Source organism: Stegostoma tigrinum, unplaced genomic scaffold (assembly GCF_030684315.1).
Source record: "Stegostoma tigrinum isolate sSteTig4 unplaced genomic scaffold, sSteTig4.hap1 scaffold_112, whole genome shotgun sequence".
Lineage (NCBI taxonomy): Eukaryota > Metazoa > Chordata > Chondrichthyes > Orectolobiformes > Stegostomatidae > Stegostoma > Stegostoma tigrinum.
The window spans coordinates 251,879-271,931 of NW_026728063.1; the positions used below are offsets into that span (position 1 = coordinate 251,879).

Here is a 20,053-nt window from a genome sequence, read left to right on the forward strand (position 1 = left end):
TCCACCAGTGATGGGAAGTAGCAGCTGTGCACATCATCTACAAAATCCCCTGCATAAATTCACCAAGGCTCTTTAGAAACCAACACTTTCATAAATACTACCATCTAGAAGGATAAGGGCAGCAAATTTATGGGAATACCACCACCTGCAAGTTGCCCTCCAAGCCATGGTTCAAGAAGGCAGCTCACCAACACCTTGTCAAGGGCAGCTATGAGTGGGCAATAAATACTGGCCAGCCAGCAGCAGCTCCATTCTAAGAATGAATACAAAAAAACCCCAGGTAATTTATTCAGTGCCAGTTCTTCCTTTCTTTAATGACTATTTAAAGTCTCTATTGATGGTATAACTAAAGCAGCACAAGCCCTTGTTTCCAACTGCTGCATCAAACACAGAGTTCAAAATGTGCAACCAGAATTAATGACTGAACAGGCAGCCAAGTCAATATTTAGGAATAGGTTAAGCAAGTGGTCAAAGTAAGGATGAATAAAGCATTCACTGGAACAGAGTGGGCACATGGGATTAAGACTCATGTCCATGTAGAGGGTAAAATCTTTATACAAAAACGTTGGTTAGAGTGAGTGGCAACTGTTTGCCTTTATTCACGTCTTTAATGGATTCTAAGGCATGTCTCAGAAACTGATACTGCAATAACAAGTAGATAGTAGCAAGGGGAAGAGGTAGGTTTTCATCAGACTGATGCTCTATGTCATTAGCGAAACTTCTGGAAGAGCTTTACATTCTACTTCAATATTCAAAGGGGAGACCAAAACCTCTCCAAAGTAACGCCACTGATTATATCAAATGATTATATCAAATATCACAAGGTACACACACACACACAGCAAACCTCAAACTGCTGAAGTCTGGCAGAAATCCAAGAATCATCCCAACTGAAATAAAATGCACCTTTCAATCTGTAAAGACATGTTACAGCACAGGAGTTGACATAGGTGCAGTTGGAATTTTGAGTTTTATCATTAAGAGAATAAAAATGTCTCATCATTTTAATTTGTCATACCAACTTGCAGAGAAATCATGTACTACACATCTGGCACGATAGTAAAATAACAGTGGGACACATAGATGCTCTACAATAGCGATAACAAGGTGTACAGCTGGATGTACACAGCAGGCCAAGCAACATCAGAGGAGCAGGAAGGCTGATGTTTCAAGCCAAGACCCTTCTTCAGAAATCTTTGACATGATTTTGGAGTATCGTGGAAATTTGCAGCAATGGAAGGAGAGCATTTGGCCCAGCGCATCTTTGCCAGCCAAATTAAAACTATCAAGTTGAATCCTGTTTTCCAGCTCTTGGCCCTCTACATTAATGTTAGTTCAAATACAGATCCAAGTTATTTTTAAACTCTAGCAGCTTTTATGTCTTCAGTTGCAAAACTTTATGGACCCTCTCGACACTCTAAATATTTTGTCTCATCCTCTCCTAAAAACACTGCTTCGTGTTTTTGGCTGCCAACTAAGTGACCACAGTCTCAGCCAAGAAACCAATCAGTCAGTACCTTGTATTATCATGGGAGGTGGAGACAGAACACTGGGCTTAGCCAGGATCTGTACTTCCATTAGCATTGCACACACCACACAGAGTTCCCAATTTAATAAAGAAAAGTTCTAATTATGTGGATTATGCTGGCAAAGTCACCATTTTATTGCCCATTTTTATGAACTATTTGCTATACTACTTCAGAAGGCAAGTAAGGGTCAACTGCCTCAGGGCTGAATGACACAAGACTCTGGGTTCCCCACCTCTTTGACTAAAAGCACAGAGATGGGGAAGTCTGCCAAGCTCTGCAACCATCTGATGGGTTGATTGCTCCGCTTATACATGAAGATGTCCTGCCTCAGAGAGATTCAGGCCAGTAAGAGATTGGCAGCATTCCAGCACTGTACCAGCAGCACCACCAGAAGACGTGATCATTACTGGTATTGCACTTGGGACTTAGACAATTGTTCCAGATTCAGCTCACCAAGTGAGAAGAATTGGTAGGCCCTAGTGAGGATATGTTGGGGAGTTGGGGTGTTGTCAGAATTTTGAAGACTGGTGATAAGCAAGGCATTACATATGATCCTCTAATGGGAGCATGGGCTAATTTAGAAGAGACAGTCACCATCTGCCACCCCACCCTCAAACCCAGCCCCAACACAGCTACCTGCTGGGTATTTGGCATTAGGCCTCTCCAGCCATTTAAATCCCAATGATACCGCACCCTCCCACCTCGACTTATTGTCTAAAAACAACAGCATGTATGCATCTTGCATTGGTAAAATGTCTCACAATATTTCATAGGAGGAATGATCTAATCAAACGTGACACTGGCGATATCAACACAGGTAACCGCTCTGGTATTTTATAACCAATAATGTAAAGGAGAACATGGTCGGGGGGGGGGGGGGTGGTAAAGGAGTGGTGAGGTTTATGGAAGAAATTCCAGAGCTTAAGGCATTGTCAGCTGAAGGCATGGTCACCAATTATGGAGCACCAATAGACACGAAGACAGACTTTGTGAAGCATGGAGATTTTCATTATCTGTCCCAAGGAAAATAGCATCATCATCACAGATATGATCATTATTGGTAAACATTGATACAGTGTTGCATTCAGTCAGTGAACTTAGAGAACCAATAGAGAGAAATCCAACAAATGCACAGGCCACGCATTCAAAATCTAAACTCAACAGGGATCATGAGGTCAAAGGGAGAGTCAACCCACAAAGGTTCTCAACACCAGAGAATAAGCCAGAAAATTACAAATCAAAGTACTGTGTGTGACATGATCAATCAGTAAGAAACTATTTTTAAAGGGACATGGTGTCTTCTCCAGAAAGACTTCCACTGCATCCAACAATTGGAGTCTTGTAGAACACAACTACAGCAGCTCTTCATAACTGGATAGCAGAGCAGCGCATCTCCAGACTATGACAGAATCTCATCCTGGCAAATAATGCTTTTAGTTTATTCCATCATCCTTAATCACAATATGTTTTACTCATGTAGGAGCAAGTCACATCAAAATAAATTAACATTTTCCCACGATTTACTCACAGTGTACCCTTCAAATCCCATTATTCTTTTATTTTTAACAAAATATCTGGAGTGAAGCTTTAGGCAAATATAGAACTGAATAAGATTCCCCCTCCCACATTGTGGCGTACATTATCAAGTTTCCAGTTAAGCGATACATAAATGTTTCAGAAATCCTCACTGTGCCTTGTTCGGAAAGGGTTGCCTTTTCCTTCTCCTTGCAGCCAGGATAGCTGGGAGAGACATCACTCCTGCGTCTCAGACAATCTTTCCGAAAATACTGTTATTACTACATCATAGATCAGCCAGCTCGAGGTCTCCCCCGTTTAATCCTGGTTAATTTTAGAATTGAAATCTATCATTTAAAGCGTCTCCCAGCAAAACTGCTTCTAATTACCAGATCTGCAGCATCTATTGCTTTGTCATCAACAGGCACTTGTCAGCCCGTCAATCAAGGGGTTAAATTTAAAATAGCCCCGGTTGTTTGGGGCGTGCGAGCCAGTGAGCATCCGGCAGGAAGGGAACAGCGTCAGAGGGCTGCAAGCTAACGGGGTCCGAATCATGTTGCCAAACCACTGCCCGGGTGTGGAGTCACTGCATTTGTCACATCCAAGTCCCCCCTCACGTCTCTAGGCTCTCTTTGCAACACAGCAACAACAACCTGCACAGAGTGGGTCAAACAAGATCTCCAGTTTGCACTTCCTCAGAAGCGAGACTCTGAGCTATTACCTTCTTGACAGCTTTCCACTAGAATTAGCTGTTTAACCATCTTAGTCACTGGCCTGATATTCTCTGGTCGGGCACTTTTTTTGCCGAAACAGAACAGTGCAAACCTCCAGAACCACCTTTCCCCTTATACGAACTGATTCTGTGCGTTGTATCTCAACCGTGGATTCGCTACAAACCATCTGCAATCTCTTTCCCGGTTGATAGGGAATCTAGGATTCCCAGTATTGACCTTATCTATCCTCAACGTCCAATCTGCGCTGTTAGGAGCAGAAAGCGCCGGCTTGTGAAGCTAAGGGATGCAGGGGAGCTGTCTGAGGGAGAGAGAGAACGCACTATTCAGGCTAATGCTACATTCCCACCGATTGCACTGTATCAAGAGTCACGAACAGCATCGGTCAAGATAGGAGAGCCCATATTGAACAACAGACCAAACTCCCTCCCCTCCTACTCCACAATAACAGGACATTTGCAAAACACACACACACACAAAAAACGCAGGCACATTCACATCAGCCAATGGAACGGTGTGTAAAGGGTACTCACTCGCTTTGCCTTGTTTCGGCCTTTGCAACAGCTTCTGCATTGCAGCTACATCTTCGGTTTTGACAGCTTGCAGTAATTCCTGATCTTTCTCCATGGCTTGTTGATGTGTGTGTGTGTGTGTGTGTGTTTATGTGCGTGTTTTTATATCCGATGCATCTTAGGTTTTAGGAGCTGAAGCGAGAGAGACACACACACACACAGAGGGAGGAAGACTATGCCTGGCAGAGTGTGTGCATAGAGGCAGGGACAGGAGGAGAGCTACCGATGGGTGAAAGGCATAGGCAGCCTCGTCTCTTGTATCACAAACCAAAACAGCTCTCTCTCCTAAAATAATAAAATGTGAGGCTGGATGAGCACAGCAGGCCAAGCAGCATCTCAGGAGCACAAAAGCTGACGTTTCGGGCCTAGACCCTTCATCAGAGAGGGGGACGGGGAGAGGGAACTGGAATAAATAGGGAGAGAGGGGGAGGCGGACCGAAGGTGGAGAGGAGAGAAAAGGTCAGTCCAGGGAAGACGGACAGGTCAAGGAGGTGGGATGAGGTTAGTAGGTAGATGGGGGTGCGGCTTGGGGTGGGAGGAAGGGATGGCTGAGAGGAAGAACAGGTTAGGGAGGCAGAGACAGGTTGGACTGGTTTTGGGATGCAGTGGGTGGAGGGGAAGAGCTGGGCTGGTTGTGTGGTGCAGTGGGGGGAGGGGACGAACTGGGCTGGTTTAGGGATGCGGTGGGGGAAGGGGAGATTTAGCATCCCTAAACCAGCCCAGTTCGTCCCCTCCCCCCACTGCACCTCACAACCAGCCCAGCTCTTCCCCCCCACCCACTGCATCCCAAAACCAGTCCAACCTGTCTCTGCCTCCGTAACCGGTTCTTCCTCTCACCCATCCCTTCCTCCCCCCGACAAGCCGCACCTCCATCGACCTACTAACCTCATCCCACCTCCTTGACCTGTCCGTCTTCCCTGGACTGACCTATCCCCTCCCTACCTCCCCACCTATACTCTCCTCCCCACCTATCTTCTTTACTCTCCATCTTCGGTCCGCCTCCCCCTCTCTCCCTGTTTATTCCAGTTCCCTCTCCCCATCCCCCTCTCTGATGAAGGGTCTAGGCCCGAAACGTCAGCTTGTGTGCTCCTGAGATGCTGCTTGGCCTGCTGTGTTCATCCAGCCTCACATTTTATTATCTTGGAATTCTCCAGCATCTGCAGTTCCCATTATCTCAGCTCTCTCTCCCCTTCCCCACCCCGGATTATTGCAAATAAAAAGGACAACACAAAATTCTCCTTGCTGTCCTCCCCCGAGAGCCTGGTGGCTGCACTGAGTACACAGCGGCGATGCCATGGTTCTTCAGTCCGTCCTGACTCCCATCGCGTTTCGCAGCCGCTGCCTCACGCTCTCCCTCTCTCTCTCCACAAGAGCTGAGATCTGCTTTCAATGCTCCTACCCTGCCGCATGGCGGAGGAAGATTGTACAGGAGCCAAATCATCACATCCCTCTCATACCAAATAGGACAGATCCTGGGCCAAGGCAGGTTTATTTCTGGAAGCGCTCTTAAAGGAAACCCCTACCAAAGAGTGCGTGTTGGGGGTGGGGTGGGAAAGGGGTGGAACTAATCCTTTTAAAATCTCTGGTTTGTAACCATTTTCCGAAAATAACACCGCTTTGCTTTCTAACATCCCGCTAATCCTTCCCACCATTGCAATATCTGTATTTATTGGTCGATAGACAAGAATTGAACAGGTGAAACTGCACATTTAAACATTATGCTCGTCACAATATTAACTGATGGAAATGGATGCTGTAACTTCAACTTGGCCGGGACTGTTCCAAACTCTCTATCATCCTGGATTAAGAACTGCAAGGTGATGCAGCGTTGGTACCTGGTCCCTTTTCACTGGGGGTTGCCAACCTGCTGTCTCAGGAGTCAGCATAACATTTGGCGATTGCAATTTTACGCTGCAAATAGCGCCAATTTGAAAATAATACCGGCGTCTCCGGAAGTGAATTAAACTTGGACAAGAAGCAAATGCGGCTTCCATCAATCATTCCACCCGCCACCACAGCCCTCTCCCACTTCTTACGCCCCTTCAATTATACTTAACACACAAATACAGCTCAATTCCGATTAGCACGTCTCGTTATTTTTTCACTCCCTTCCCCGCCATGTTAACCAGTTATCATTGAGCACCCTGGCTGGTTCCTTATCTGGTCAATCCATAATTGTACATCCCATCTATGGTCTGGGATCAAGCTAGTTATTTGGGAATTATCTCCACACCTGTCTGAAAGGCAGTGTCTTGTTCTCCCTGGGTTATTTTTAATCTGGAAGCAATGCTAATGATGCTGTCTGACTTGGGGTCATGCTTGTCATCAAGATTTGTATGTGCACTCTGCGCAGGGTGGCAATTAACTCGGAAATGTTTTCAGCTAGCGGCTGAATGGCTCTAAGTGTCTGCACCCCTCTCATGTGCGTAAATTATCACCGACATGTAAATCTCTGATGGTTCTAATTTGGGATACCACATTATCAATGAGTTATTTTCCGTGTCTTAAGATCCAATAACGTCAGTATCCACTTGCCCACATCATTTGGATGCTTGAGATAGTCGCAGGTAACAGAGAAGGTTGAAAAGGACAAAGATGCTGTTGTGCTGTGCATGGGCTATCCAAAAGCATTTTGTACAATTTTTGAAGAAAATCTCAGAATGAAAGGGATCCAAAATTGTCTGAGGGATAAGAAAGAGAGTGTAATATAACAAAGTGTGTAGCTGGATGAACACAGCAGGCCAAGCAGCATCTCAGGAGCACCAAAGCTGACGTCAGCTGCTGTGCTCCTGAGATGCTGCTCAGCCTGCTGTGTTCATCCAGCTACACACTTTGTTCTCCTGGATTCTCCAGCATCTGCAGTTCCCATTATCTCTGATCACAAGAAAGACAGTGTGATGGGTGTTTTTCTGATTGAGAGGATGTTTGTTGTGGAGTTCCCCTGAGGCTGGTATTGAGACCCTTGCTTTCCTGATACGGACATAAATGATCTCGGCTTGGGTGTGCAGGGGACAACATTGTACTGTGCAGATGACACAAAACTCCAATGTACTGCGACCTGTTATGAGACATAGAGTCATAGAAATGTACAGCACAGTCGTTGGTCCATTTCATGGGCGCCATTAGACTTTCATTCCTGGGTGTTGTTTTTAAATTGAAATTGGATTCAAACATGCGTCATGGTGAAAGTTGATTCTGATTACCTGAATCTCCGGATTACTAGTCCAGTGATGTTGTCACAACGCCTCCATTTATGAGAATGATTCTCAGGGATGAGAAACTCAGTTATGAGGATTTTTTCAAGGTACTGGGACTGCTTTCCTTGGAAACTTGATAGAAACTTTCCAAAACCATGAGTGCTCAGGAGAAAGCAGATAGGAATAAAATGCTTCAGAGATAGTAGGAACTGCAGATGCTGGGGAATCTGAGATAACAAGGTGCTGAGCTGGATGAACGCAGCAGGCCCAGCTGCATCAGAGGAGCAGGAAGGCTGACATTTCAGGCCTAGACCCTTCTTCATTTTTCTGACGAAAGTTCAGAAAGCTCTTCATCCAGTTCTACACCTTGTTATCTAGGAATAAAATGTTCCCACTCCTAAAATGAATCTAGAACCAGAGGGCACAGTTTCAAAGATGCTAACAAAAGAAGCAAATGGGCAGTGAGAAAAAAATACTTTATTCAGCCAGTGAGTGATCTGGGCCTGGAATCCACTGCCCGGAAATGTGGTGGTGGCAGATTCGGCGAAGGCACGCAAGAGGGATGGTTACTTAAACAGAAAAAAAAATACATGCAGGGTTTTTGGAAAAAGGTAGAAGATTGGCCTTAAATTAGAGTGCTCAGAGAGCTTGGCAAGTATGATGGGCTGAATGTCTTCCTTCTGCGTTGTAGCAATTCTGCGTTTCTGCCAGGTTCACTCTTCTGTTGTGGGCAGTGATGGATGGCATTTTTGCAGGCAATCACGTAGGTGCTGGATTTTGTACATGACGGGTAGAATTTAACACCCCTCTCTTTATGCGGGGTTTGAGCTGGAGAGTGTAAGTACGGACCTGACTGTCTTTCAAGTTTTACCCTGATGCAGTCTCGATTGGGAAGGCTGGTAAATGGTCTTTACTCCCCTGAGTGGGCAATTAATAACTGAGGCTGAACAAATATCACACAGAAAGTTTGAGAAGTAAAACTCTTAATTATAGAATCCCTACAGTGTCCAATCAGACCCTTTGACCCAACATTGACCTTTGCAGCATTCCACCCACACCCATTCCACTATAACCCACCTAACCCACACATACCTGGACACTCTGGGCAACTTAGCATGGCCAAGCCATCTAACCTGCACATCTTTGGACTGTGGGAGGAAACTGGAGCACCCAGAGGAAACCCATGCAGACATATACAGAATGTGCAAACTCCACACAGACAGTCACCTGAGGTTGGAATTGAACCTGGGTCCCTGGAGCTGTGAGGCAGCAGTGCTAACCATTGATCCGCCATGCCATATTAGGAGCGATGGCAAACAGATAGCACCTGACTACCTTTTCTTACAACCTCCTGATTCCCTGGCCAGAAAACCTCTCCCACGACCCCAATTTGTTCATGACTCACTAATAGCATTGGATTAATTGCAGTACCAGCATCAGCCACCCTTCCTGGTGGCACCACCTGCAATGGCGAGACACTAGTCTCTGTTTGGCCAGCATCTCTCAGTGAGTGGGGTTTTAGCCACAGACTGCCCCCGAATGGTAAGTGCTCGGTTGGCACTTCATTCACTGGAACTTTCCTGACACGGTAACCTGGGGTTTCTGTCAGTTCTCCAAGTGCTAGGTATAATCCCTGTCATCTGATTCACATTCTGATGGAAGTATGCGTAATGCTGCTTGGATGCTAATGGTATATGTTTTGACCTCAGTATTCCAGTTACAATCCTCTCTTAATCCAGTGCAGTGAGGATAGAGATATCACCAACTACTTACAGGTTAGATGCAAGTGGATTTCCGCTGACTCTTGTAAAAGTGTTTCGTGGTTTTCAGAGCTGTTTAAGCCAGCTGAAATCTCTCAGGAATGGGGAAGCATTCCCTGACTGTGAGGACACTGCACAAGTCAACAACAGGGCGACAGTAGTGGCTATCCCCTCAGACAAGCATGACTGAGAGAATGGACAGAAATCACACAGAGCAGGACAGGTGACTGGAATAAGGTGAATGATGAAGGAGACAACGATTCTCAGTGGGATACCTGAATCTCCAGAGTCTGAATGGAGCCATTTTTCCCGTCGTGAAGAACTGTGCGTGAGCTTTCACCTTAGTACAGACATCCTCACTGGAATTGATCACTTCTGAAACTGTAAGTACAACCTCCAAGCAGGGTCACAAGGTCATGGCCAGAGGATGGGAAGATTCCAGGCTGGCCCAAAGATTACTTGCAAAATTTTCCAGCTTGTCATTTTTCCTGTTCCCATAAGGACCTGTAATGGGAATCAAAATTACATGAAAATCAAGTACATTTCAGTTTTCCTTGTCAGAGAGCAGCAGGATACTGAACAGAAGACTTTGTAATAATTCTTCAATATTCTGCCCTGCCATCCTCATTTGAACAACTTGAAGTAATGAGGAGGTGACAAGAGCCTTTGTTTGATGACCTGGTCCATATGGGAGTGTGTATTACACACTCAGAGGGGCTGCATAAAGTACCACAGGAAATGTAATGGTGCAGACCACTGGAGTAGTTCAATGTTGTTTCTGCTGCCTGGAGCACTCTGGGGCAGTCCTGCAGTACAGAGAAGGGCCGGTGTCGTCATGATTCTTGATAGTCTCCAACCTTGGCATCATGAGGGTACGCTGTCGCTGCCAGTGATCGGGCACCAGCTGAGAAAGAGGAGGAGTTGGAAGCAGTGAGGAGGTAACCATTGCAGCTTTTTTGTTGCCAGACTTTCTGTGATCCACTCGACCAACTGTAATACAGGTAAATGTAAGATCAAATTCCACTAACAAGGCTGAACCTTCCCTCTCCTTGACTGTTGACTACCACTGCACCACTTGTCTACAAACAACAGTAAATGCCATCACAATATCGATATTTCAAAACAATAATGTTGAACAATCTATGCCACAATGCATGCAAATATCAACTGCCCTCATTTATTTCCTTCATACCAGTATTATAGGTGCCTTTTTCTTGCTTAATGCTCCCACAGAGTGCGATCCCTGTGACTGTGGCACTGCAGGTGAAAGCTGATGATTTTTATTGTGTTTATCCTGAGTAACTCTAGCTCCAGAAGGGCCCACCCACGACTGTACCACAACAGCTTCTGCTTTTTCTGGAGCAGAGATGCCAATCATGACTCAATCTGTAACTGTTCCCATCAGGTTGGCCACAACTCAGTGCTGGAGTGGATGGGTTCCAAACACTGCGCCAGATTGAAGCCAGAGTCTTTCCTGCTCCGTGACATTAATGGCGGGCTTTCTAACCTGCCAATGCACCAATCCTTCTTCTGTCGGCCACCCCATCCCCATTGCAGTTCTCATCTGAATCCCCTGTAGCTGAAATGGAGTGTGACTTCATCCTCTGGTGAACTGGCACCAATTCCTTGAGACCTCACTGCAGGTCACTCATGCTCAGTGTACGAAATGAGGAATAACTGGTTGAGGGACAGAGTGGTTGAGGAAAGAAATTCCAGTGTTAGTACCTTGGCAGCTCACAGCAATGCCACCTGTGAGCTAACTACAACTGGAAATGTTCAGGAATGAGTTAGTGTAAGACTGTAGATAGCTCTGAAAACTAGGAGACTGGAGGGGATTACAGAGATTAGGGGAGGGATTCAAGACCGTGGAGGGATTTGAAACCGAAACTAGAGTTTATTAATTAATATTAAAATTGAGGATTTGCTGAACTTGGAATTGATGCAGGTCAAGGGGCACAGGATGTGCTATGAACGGTTAACATAAACAGCAGAAGACCCTGATTTTATCGAGAATAGAAAGCGGGAGGTGCGCAGGGTGCATTGGAATAATTAAGTGCAAAGGGACCAATAGCAAGAAAGTCTGTTTCAGCAACAAATAAACTGGGATTGGAACAAAGTAAGATGTTACAACAGCATTCGTTTGATCGTTCTTTGTGAAAGGGGTGGGGAGCGGTTGTGAGGAAAGAAGGGGTGAGGGCAGGACATTTCCATAATTCTTCTTTCTTTCAATTAGAGTTTCTTTATTTAGTTTTACTGTCTTCTGTCCCTGTAGAGTGCACTGGGTTAATGGCAGGAAATGTACAAGGAGAAGTCCCCTCAGTGACAGCCAACTGTGTGAGAGCTATTAAAAGAGGAATTACTAAATAATGTTTACTAAATCTGGAGAACTATGATTTTGTTTACTAATGAGATTTATCAGCTCTGGTTTCTTTCAGTTGACAGCAAGAGGTTTGTTGATGAATCTCTAACATTCACAGCTTTGACTTTCAACCAACTTTCCACAAGGGGTGGGGGGGGTGGGGTTCGTGAATGGAAGGAGCTGCCAACAGATGTGGTCGAGGCAGATAAAATTGCTGTATTTAAAAGACATTTGGACAGGTACACAATTAGGAAAGGTTTAGACGGATACCAAACACAGGCAAATGGGACCGGTTAAGTTTGGGACACCTGATCAGTACAGATGATTGGGACTGAAGGTCCTCATTCTGTGCTGTATGACTCTATGAATCTATGATTGAAGAGCTAACTAGGTGTGTGCATGAGGGCAATGCATTTGATACAGTCTACTTGGGCATCAGCAAAGCTTTTGACAAGATCCCCCATTTGAAGACTGTTAGAACAGGAAACAGTCCATGGGATCCGAGGACACATGTGCACAGGAAATCATAACTCACGTAATTTGATTGAGTTTTTTAAAGTAGTAATCAAGAGCATTGACTAAGGCAGAAAGATGGACGCATACGGGCTTCAGTAAGGCGTTCAAGAAGGTTCCTCACGGTACTCCAAGAGGGAAGTTAAATCACACGGAGCACAGGGAGAGCTAGCCATAGAACATAGAACATTACAGCACAGTACAGGCCCTTCGGCCCTCGATCTTGTGCCGACCTGTCATGCCGATCTCAAGCCCATCTAACCTGCACTATTCCATGTACGCCCATATGCTTATCCAATGGCGACTTAAATATACCTAAAGTTGGCAAATCTACGACCGTTGCAGGCAAAGCGTTCCATTCCCTTACTACTCTCTGAGTAAACAAACTACCTCTGACATCTGTCCTATATCTTTCACCCCTCAATTTAAAGCTATACCCCCTCGTGTTCGCCGTCACCATCCAAGGAAAAAGGCTCTCCCTATCCACCCTATCTAACCCTCTGATTATTTTATATGTCTCAATTAAGTCACCTCTCAACCTTCTTCTCTCGAATGAAAACAGCCTCAAGTCCCTCAGCCATTCATTCTCAGACCTTCCCTCTTTCCCTGGCAACATCCTAGTAAATCTCCTCTGCACCCTTTTCAAAGCTTCCACATCCTTCTTATAATGCGGTGACCAGAACTGTACGCAATACTCCAAGTGCGGCCGCACCAGAGTTTTGTACAGCATCACCATAACCTCTTGGTTCTGGAACTCGATCCCTCTATTAATCAAAGCTAAAACACTGTATGCCTTCTTAACAGCCCTGTCACCCTGGGTGGCAACTTTCAAGGATCTGTGTTCATGGACACCAAGATCTCTCTGCTCATCTATACTACGAAGCATCTTACCATTAGCCCTGTACTTTGCCTTCTGGTTACTCCTACCGAAGTGCATCACCTCACACTTGTCTGCATTAAACTCCATTTGTCACCTCTCAGACCAGCTCTGCAGCTTATCTATGTCCCTCTGCAACAAATCCTTTGTCACTATCCACAACTCCACCTATCTTAGTGTCGTCTGCAAATTTACTAACCCATCCTTCTACGCCCTCATCCAGGTCATTTATAAAAATGACAAACAGCAGTGGACCCAACACCCACCCCTGCGGTACACCACCAGTAACTGGTCTCCAGGATGAACGTTTCCCATCAACTACCACGCTCTGTCTTCTTTCAGCAAGCTAATTTCCGATCCAAACTGCTATATCTCCCACAATTCCATTCCTCTGCATTTTGTACAATAGTCTGTTATGCGGAACCTTATCGAACGCCTTGCTGAAATCCATATACTCCACATCAACCGGTTTACTCTCATCCACCTGTTTGGTCACCTTCTCAAAGAACTCAATAAGGTTTGTGAAGCACGACCTTCCCTTCACAAAACCGTGCTGACTATCCCGAATCAATTTATTCTTTTCCAGATGATTGTAAATCCTATCCCATATAACCTTTTTCAACACTTTACCGACAACTGAGGTAAGGCTCACTGGCCGATAATTACCATGGTTGTCTCTACTCCCCTTCTTGAACAGGGGAACCACAATTGCTATCCTCCAGTCATCTGGCACTATTCCTGTAGACAATGATGAGTTAAAGATCAATGCCAAAGGCTCGGCAATCTCCTCCCTGGATTCTCAGAGGATCCGAGGATAAATCCCATCCGGCCCAGGGGACATAGCTATCTTCACCCTCTGTAGGATTTCAAAAACCTCTTCCTTGTGAACCTCAATCCCACTTAGTCCAGTAGCCTGTATGTCTGTATTCTCCTCGACAACATTGTGGTTTTCTAGAGTGAATACTGTTGAAAAATATTCATTTAGCGCTTCCCCTATCTCATCTGACTCCACACACAACTTACCACTACTATCCTTGATTGGGCCTCATCTTACTTTTGTCATTCTTTTATTCCTTAAATACCGAGAGAAAGCCTGAGGGTTTACCCTGATCCTATCCGCCAACAACTTCTCATGTCTCCTCCTGGATCTTCTGAGCTCTCTCTTTCGGTCTTTCCTGGCTACCTTGTAACCCTCAATCACCCTAACTGAGCCTTCACATCTGAAAGTAACAGAAGCCGCCTTCTTCCTCTTGACCAGAGATTCCACTTCCTTCGTAAACCACGGCTCCCGCACCCTACAGCTTCCTCCCTGCCTGACAGGTACATACTTACCTAGGACACACAGGAGCTTTTCCTTGAATAAGCTCCACATTTCTATTGTGCCCATCCACTGCAGTTTCCTTCCCCATCCTATGCTCCCTAAATCTTGCATAATCTCTTCGTAATTGCCTTTCCGCCAGCTATAACTCTTGCACAGTGGTGTACACCTATCCCTTTCCATCACTGAAGTAAACATAACAGAATTGTGATCGCTATCACCAAGGTGATCAACGACTTTGAAATCTAATACCTGGCCAGGATCATCACCCAGTACTGATGTGGTCACTGCACCCCAATTCCATCAGTCACTGCATCCCATTTCACTCAGTCACTGTATCCCGTTTCTCACTGAGGCGGCATTCAATTTCCGTCAATCACTGCATCCCATTTCCGTCAGTCAAGGCATCCCATTTCCCATAGTCACTGCATCCCATTTCACTCAGTCACTGCATCTCCTTCACCATAGTCACTGCATTCCATTTCCATCAGTCACTGTTTCCCGTATCTCACAGGCGCTGCATTCAATTTCCCACACTCACTGCATCCCATTTCCCATAGTCACAGCATCTCCTTTCCCTCAGTCTCTGCATCGCATTTCACTCAGTCAATGCTTCCCATGTCCCACAGTCACTGCATCCCATTTCTCTCTGTCACTGCATCTCATTTCACTCAGTCACTGCATCCCATTTCCCTCAGTCACTGCATCTCATTTCACTCAGGCACTGTATCCCATTTCCCTCACTCACTGGACCCCAAGTCCGCTTGGGCACTGCATCCCCATGAACTCAGTCACTCCTTCCCAGTACCTCAGTCACTGCATCCCATTTCCATCAGGTACTGCATCACATTTCCATCAGACACTACAGCTCATGTCACTCTGTCACTGCATCCCATTTCCCTCAGTCACTGCATCTCCTTCACCACAGTCACTGCATCCCATTTCACGCAGTCACTGCATCACATTTCACTCAGTCACTGCATCGTATTTTACTCAGTCACTGCATCCCATTTCACTCAATCACTGCGTCTCCTTCACCACAGTCACTGCGTCCAATTTCCATCAGTCACTGTTTCCCGTATCTCACAGACGCTGCATTCAATTTCACACCCTCACTGCATCCCATTTCCCATCGTCACAGCATCACCTTTCCCTCAGTCTTTGCATTGCAATTCACTCAGTGATTGCATCCCATTTCCCTCAGTCACTGCATCCCATTTCCGTCAGTCACTGCATTCCATTTCACTCAGCCACTGCATCCCATTTCACTCGGTGACTGCATCACAGTTTTCTCAGTGACTGAATCACAGTACACTCAGTGAGTGCATCATATTTCACTCAGTGATGGAATCACATTTCACTCAGTGACTGAATCACATTTCACTGAGTCACTGTGTCCCATTTCACGCAGTCACTGCATCGCAGTTCATGCAGTCACTGCATCGCAATTCACGCAGTCACTGCATCACATTTCACTCAGTCACTGCATCCCAATTCACTCCATCACTGCATCTCCTTCACCACAGTCACAGCATCCCATTTCCATCAGTCACTGGTTCCCGTATCTCACAGACGCTGCATTCAATTTCCGACACTCAATGTATCCCATTTCCCATAGACACAGCATCTCCTTTCCCACAGTCTCTGCATCTCATTTCAATCAGTGATTGCATCCTACTTCCCAAAAATAGTGCATCCCATTTTGCTCAGTCACTGCATCTCATTTCACTCGGTCACTGCATCCCATTTCCCTCAGTCACTGCATCCAATTTCCCTCAGTCACTGCATCTCATTTCCGTCAGTTACTGCAGACCATTTCCATGAAACAATGCATCTCATTTCACTCAGTGACTGCAGCTCATGTCACTCTGTCACTGCATCCAATTTCCATCAGTCAGTTCATCTCATTTCACTCATTCACTGCATCGCATTTCACTCAGTCACTGCATCCCATTTCACTCAGTCGCTGCATCCCCTTCACCACAGTCACTGCATCCCATTTCCATCAGTCACTGTTTCCCGTATCTCACAGACAGTGCAATCAATGCTTCTCATTTCACTCAGTGACTGCAGCTCATGTCACTCTGTCACTGCATCCAATTTCCATCAGTCACAGCATCCCATTTCACTCAGTCACAGCATCCCATTTCACTCAGTCACTGCATCCCATTCCACTCAGTCACTGCATCCGATTTCACTCAGTCAGCGCGTCACATTTCACTCAGGCACTGTATCCCATTTCCCTCACTCACTGCACCCCAAGTCCGCTTGGGCACTGCATCCCCATGAACTCAGTCACTCCTTCCCTGTACCTCAGTCACCGCATCCCATTTCCCTCTGGTACTGCATCACATTTCCATCAGACACTGCAGCTCATGTCACTCTGTCACTGCATCCAATTTCCCTAAGTCACTGCATCAAATTTCCCTCAATCACTGCATCCCATTTCACTCAGTCACTTCATCCCATGTCCCTCAGTCACTGCATCCCATGTCCCTCAGTCACTGCATCCCATGTCCCTCAGTCACTGCATCCCATTTCACTCAGTCACTGCATCCCATTTGAAGCAGTCACTGCATCCCATTTCACACAATCACTGCATCTCCTTCACCACAGTCACTGCATCCCATTCCCCACAGACACGGCATCCCATTCACTTGAGTCTCAGAATCCCAGTTCACACAGCCACTGCATCCCATTTCACACAGTGACTGCATCCCATTTCACACAGCCAGTGCATCCCATTTCACACAGCCAGTGCATCCCATTTCACACAGCCACTGCATCCCATTTCACACAGCCACTGCATCCCATTTCACTCAATGCTTCACTTTACACACAGTCAAGGCATCCCTTTCCATCAGTCACTGCGTCCCATTTCCTCAGTCACTGCATCCCATTTCACAGAGTCACTGCATCTCCTTTCCATCAGTCACTGCGTCCCATTTCACTCAGTCACTGCATCCCATTTCACAGAGTCACTGCATCTCCTTTCCATCAGTCACTGCGTCCCATTTCACTCAGTCACTGCGTCCCATTTCCATCAGTCACTGCATCCTATTTCACTCAGTAACTGCATCCCATTACCCTCAGTCACTGCATCCCATTTCACTCAGTCACTGCATTCCATTTCACTCAGTCACTGCATTCCATTTCACTCAGTCACTGCATCCCATTACCCTCAGTCACTGTATCCCATTAACTTCAGTCGCAGGATCCCATTTCAAACAGACACTGCATCCCATTTCCGTCAGTCACTGCATACCATTTCCATCAGTCACTGCATCCCAGTTCACTCAGTCTCGGCATCTCATTTCCCTCAGTCACTGCATCCCCTTTCCACAGTCACGGCAATCCCATTTCACTCAGTCACTGCATCCCATTTCACAGAGTCACTGCATCTCCTTTCCATCAGTCACTGCGTCCCATTTCACTCAGTCACTGCGTCCCATTTCCTCAGTCACTGCAACTCCTTTCCACAGTCACGGCAATCCCATTTCACTCAGTCACTGCATCCCGTTTCACTCAATCACTGCATCCCATTTCACAGAGTCACTGCATCTCCTTTCCATCAGTCACTGCGTCCCATTTCACTCAGTCACTGCATCCCATTTCCCACTGTCACTGCATCCCATTTCCCAGTCACTGCATCCGATTTCCCTCAGTCACTGCATACCATTGCCCTCAGTCACTGCATCCCATTTCACTCAGTCACTGCATCCCATTACCCTCAGTCACTGCATCCCATTAACTTCAGTCGCAGGATCCAATTTCAAACAGACACTGCATCACATTTCCGTCAGTCACTGCATCCCATTTCCCTCATTCACTGCATGCCATTTACATCAGTCACTGCATCTCATTTCACTCAGACACTGCATCCCATTTCCCTCAGTCACTACATCAAATTTCACTCAGTCACTGCATCCCATTACCCTCAGTCACTGCATCCCATTAACTTCAGTCGCAGGATCCAATTTCAAACAGACACTGCATCCCATTTCCGTCAGACACTGCATGCCATTTCCATCAGTCACTGCATCCCCTTTCACTCTGTCACTGCATCCCATTTCACGCAGTCACTGCATCCCATTTCACTCAGTCGCTGCATCCCCTTCACCATAGTCAGTGCATCCCATTTCCATCAGTCACTGTTTCCCGTATCTCACAGACAGTGCATTCAATGCTTCTCATTTTACTCAGTCTCTGCACCTCATGTTGCTCTGTCACTGCATCCAATTTCCATCAGTCAGTGCATCTCATTTCACTCAGTCAGTGCATCGCATTTCACTCAGTCACTGCATCGCATTTCACTCAGTCACTGCATCGCATTTCACTCAGTCACTACTTCCCAGTACCTCAGTCACTGCATCCCATTTCCCTCAGTCACTGCATCACATTTCAATCAGACACTGCATCTCATTTCACTCAGTCACTGCACCTCATGTCACTCTGTCACTGCATCCAATTTCCATCAGTCACTGCATCCCATTTCACTCAGTGATGCATCCCATTTCACTCAGTGACTGCATCCCAATTCACTCAGTGACTGCATCACATTTCACTCAGTCACTGCATCGCATTTCACGCAGTCACTGCATCCAATTTCACTCAGTCACTGCATCTCCTTCAACACAGTTACTGCATCCCATTTCCATCAGTCACTGTTTCCCGTATCTCACAGACGCTGCATTCAATTTCCCACACTCAGTGCATCCCATTTCCCATAGTCACAGCATCTCCTTGCCCTCAGTCTCATCATCTCATTTCATTCAGTGATTGCATCCTTCTTCCCACAAATAATGCACCGCATTTCCCTCAGTCACTGCATCCCATTTCCGTCAGTCACTGCATCTGATTTCACTCGGTCAGTGCATCCCATTTCCCTCAGTCACTGCATCCGATTTCACTCAGTCACTGCATCCCATTTCACCCAGTCACTGCATCCCATTGTACTCAGACACTGCATCCCATTTCACTCAGTGATGCATCCCGTTTCACTGAGCGACTGCATCCAATTTCACTCAGTGACGAAATCACATTTCCGTCAGTCACTGCATCCGATTTCACTCAGTCACTGCATCACATTTCCCTCAGTCACTGCATCCCATTTCAAGCAGTCACTGCATCACATTTCACTCAGTCACTGCATCCCATTTCACTCAATCACTGCATCTCCTTCACCACAGTCACTGCATCACATTCCCATCAGTCACTGTTTCCCGTATCTCACAGACGATGCATTCCATTTCCCACACTCACTGCATCCCTTTTCCCATAGTCAGAGCATCTCCTTTCCCTCAGTCTCTGCATCGCATTTCACTCAGTGATTGCATCCTCCTTCCTACAAATACTGCATCCCATTTCCCTCAGTCACTGCATCGCATTTCACTCAGTCACTGCATCGCATTTCACTCAGTCACTGCATCCCATTTCACTCAGTGACTGAATCACATTTCACTCAGTCACTGCATCACATTTCCCTCAGTCACTGCATCCCATTTCCTCAGTCACTGCATCTCCTTTCCACAGTCACGGCAATTCCATTTCACTCAGTCACTGTGTCCCATTTCACTCAGTCACTGCATCCCATTTCCATCAGTCACTGCGTCCCATTTCCCACTGTCACTGCATCCCATTTCCCAGTCACTGCATCCCATTTCCCTCAGTCACTGCATCCCA

At 46.2% G+C, this 20,053-nt stretch overlaps 1 protein-coding gene and 1 long non-coding RNA gene across 8 annotated transcripts in view; both read right to left on the reverse strand.

Annotated features, from left to right (window-relative positions):
* LOC132207623 (complement C5-like) overlaps positions 1 to 4,925 on the reverse strand; it is a 256,535-nt gene extending 251,610 nt beyond the window's left edge. For all 7 annotated transcript variants that reach the window (XR_009443642.1, XR_009443641.1, XR_009443640.1 and 4 more), the window contains exon 1: positions 4,309 to 4,925. The gene's annotated coding sequence lies outside the window, so the exon portion shown is untranslated. The remainder of the gene's footprint in view (positions 1 to 4,308) is intronic.
* Positions 4,926 to 9,963: 5,038 nt separating this feature from the next.
* LOC132207629 (uncharacterized) overlaps positions 9,964 to 20,053 on the reverse strand; it is a 38,605-nt gene continuing 28,515 nt past the window's right edge. Inside the window, exon 3 of the long non-coding RNA XR_009443647.1 lies at positions 9,964 to 10,294. This is a non-coding gene — a long non-coding RNA (uncharacterized LOC132207629). The remainder of the gene's footprint in view (positions 10,295 to 20,053) is intronic.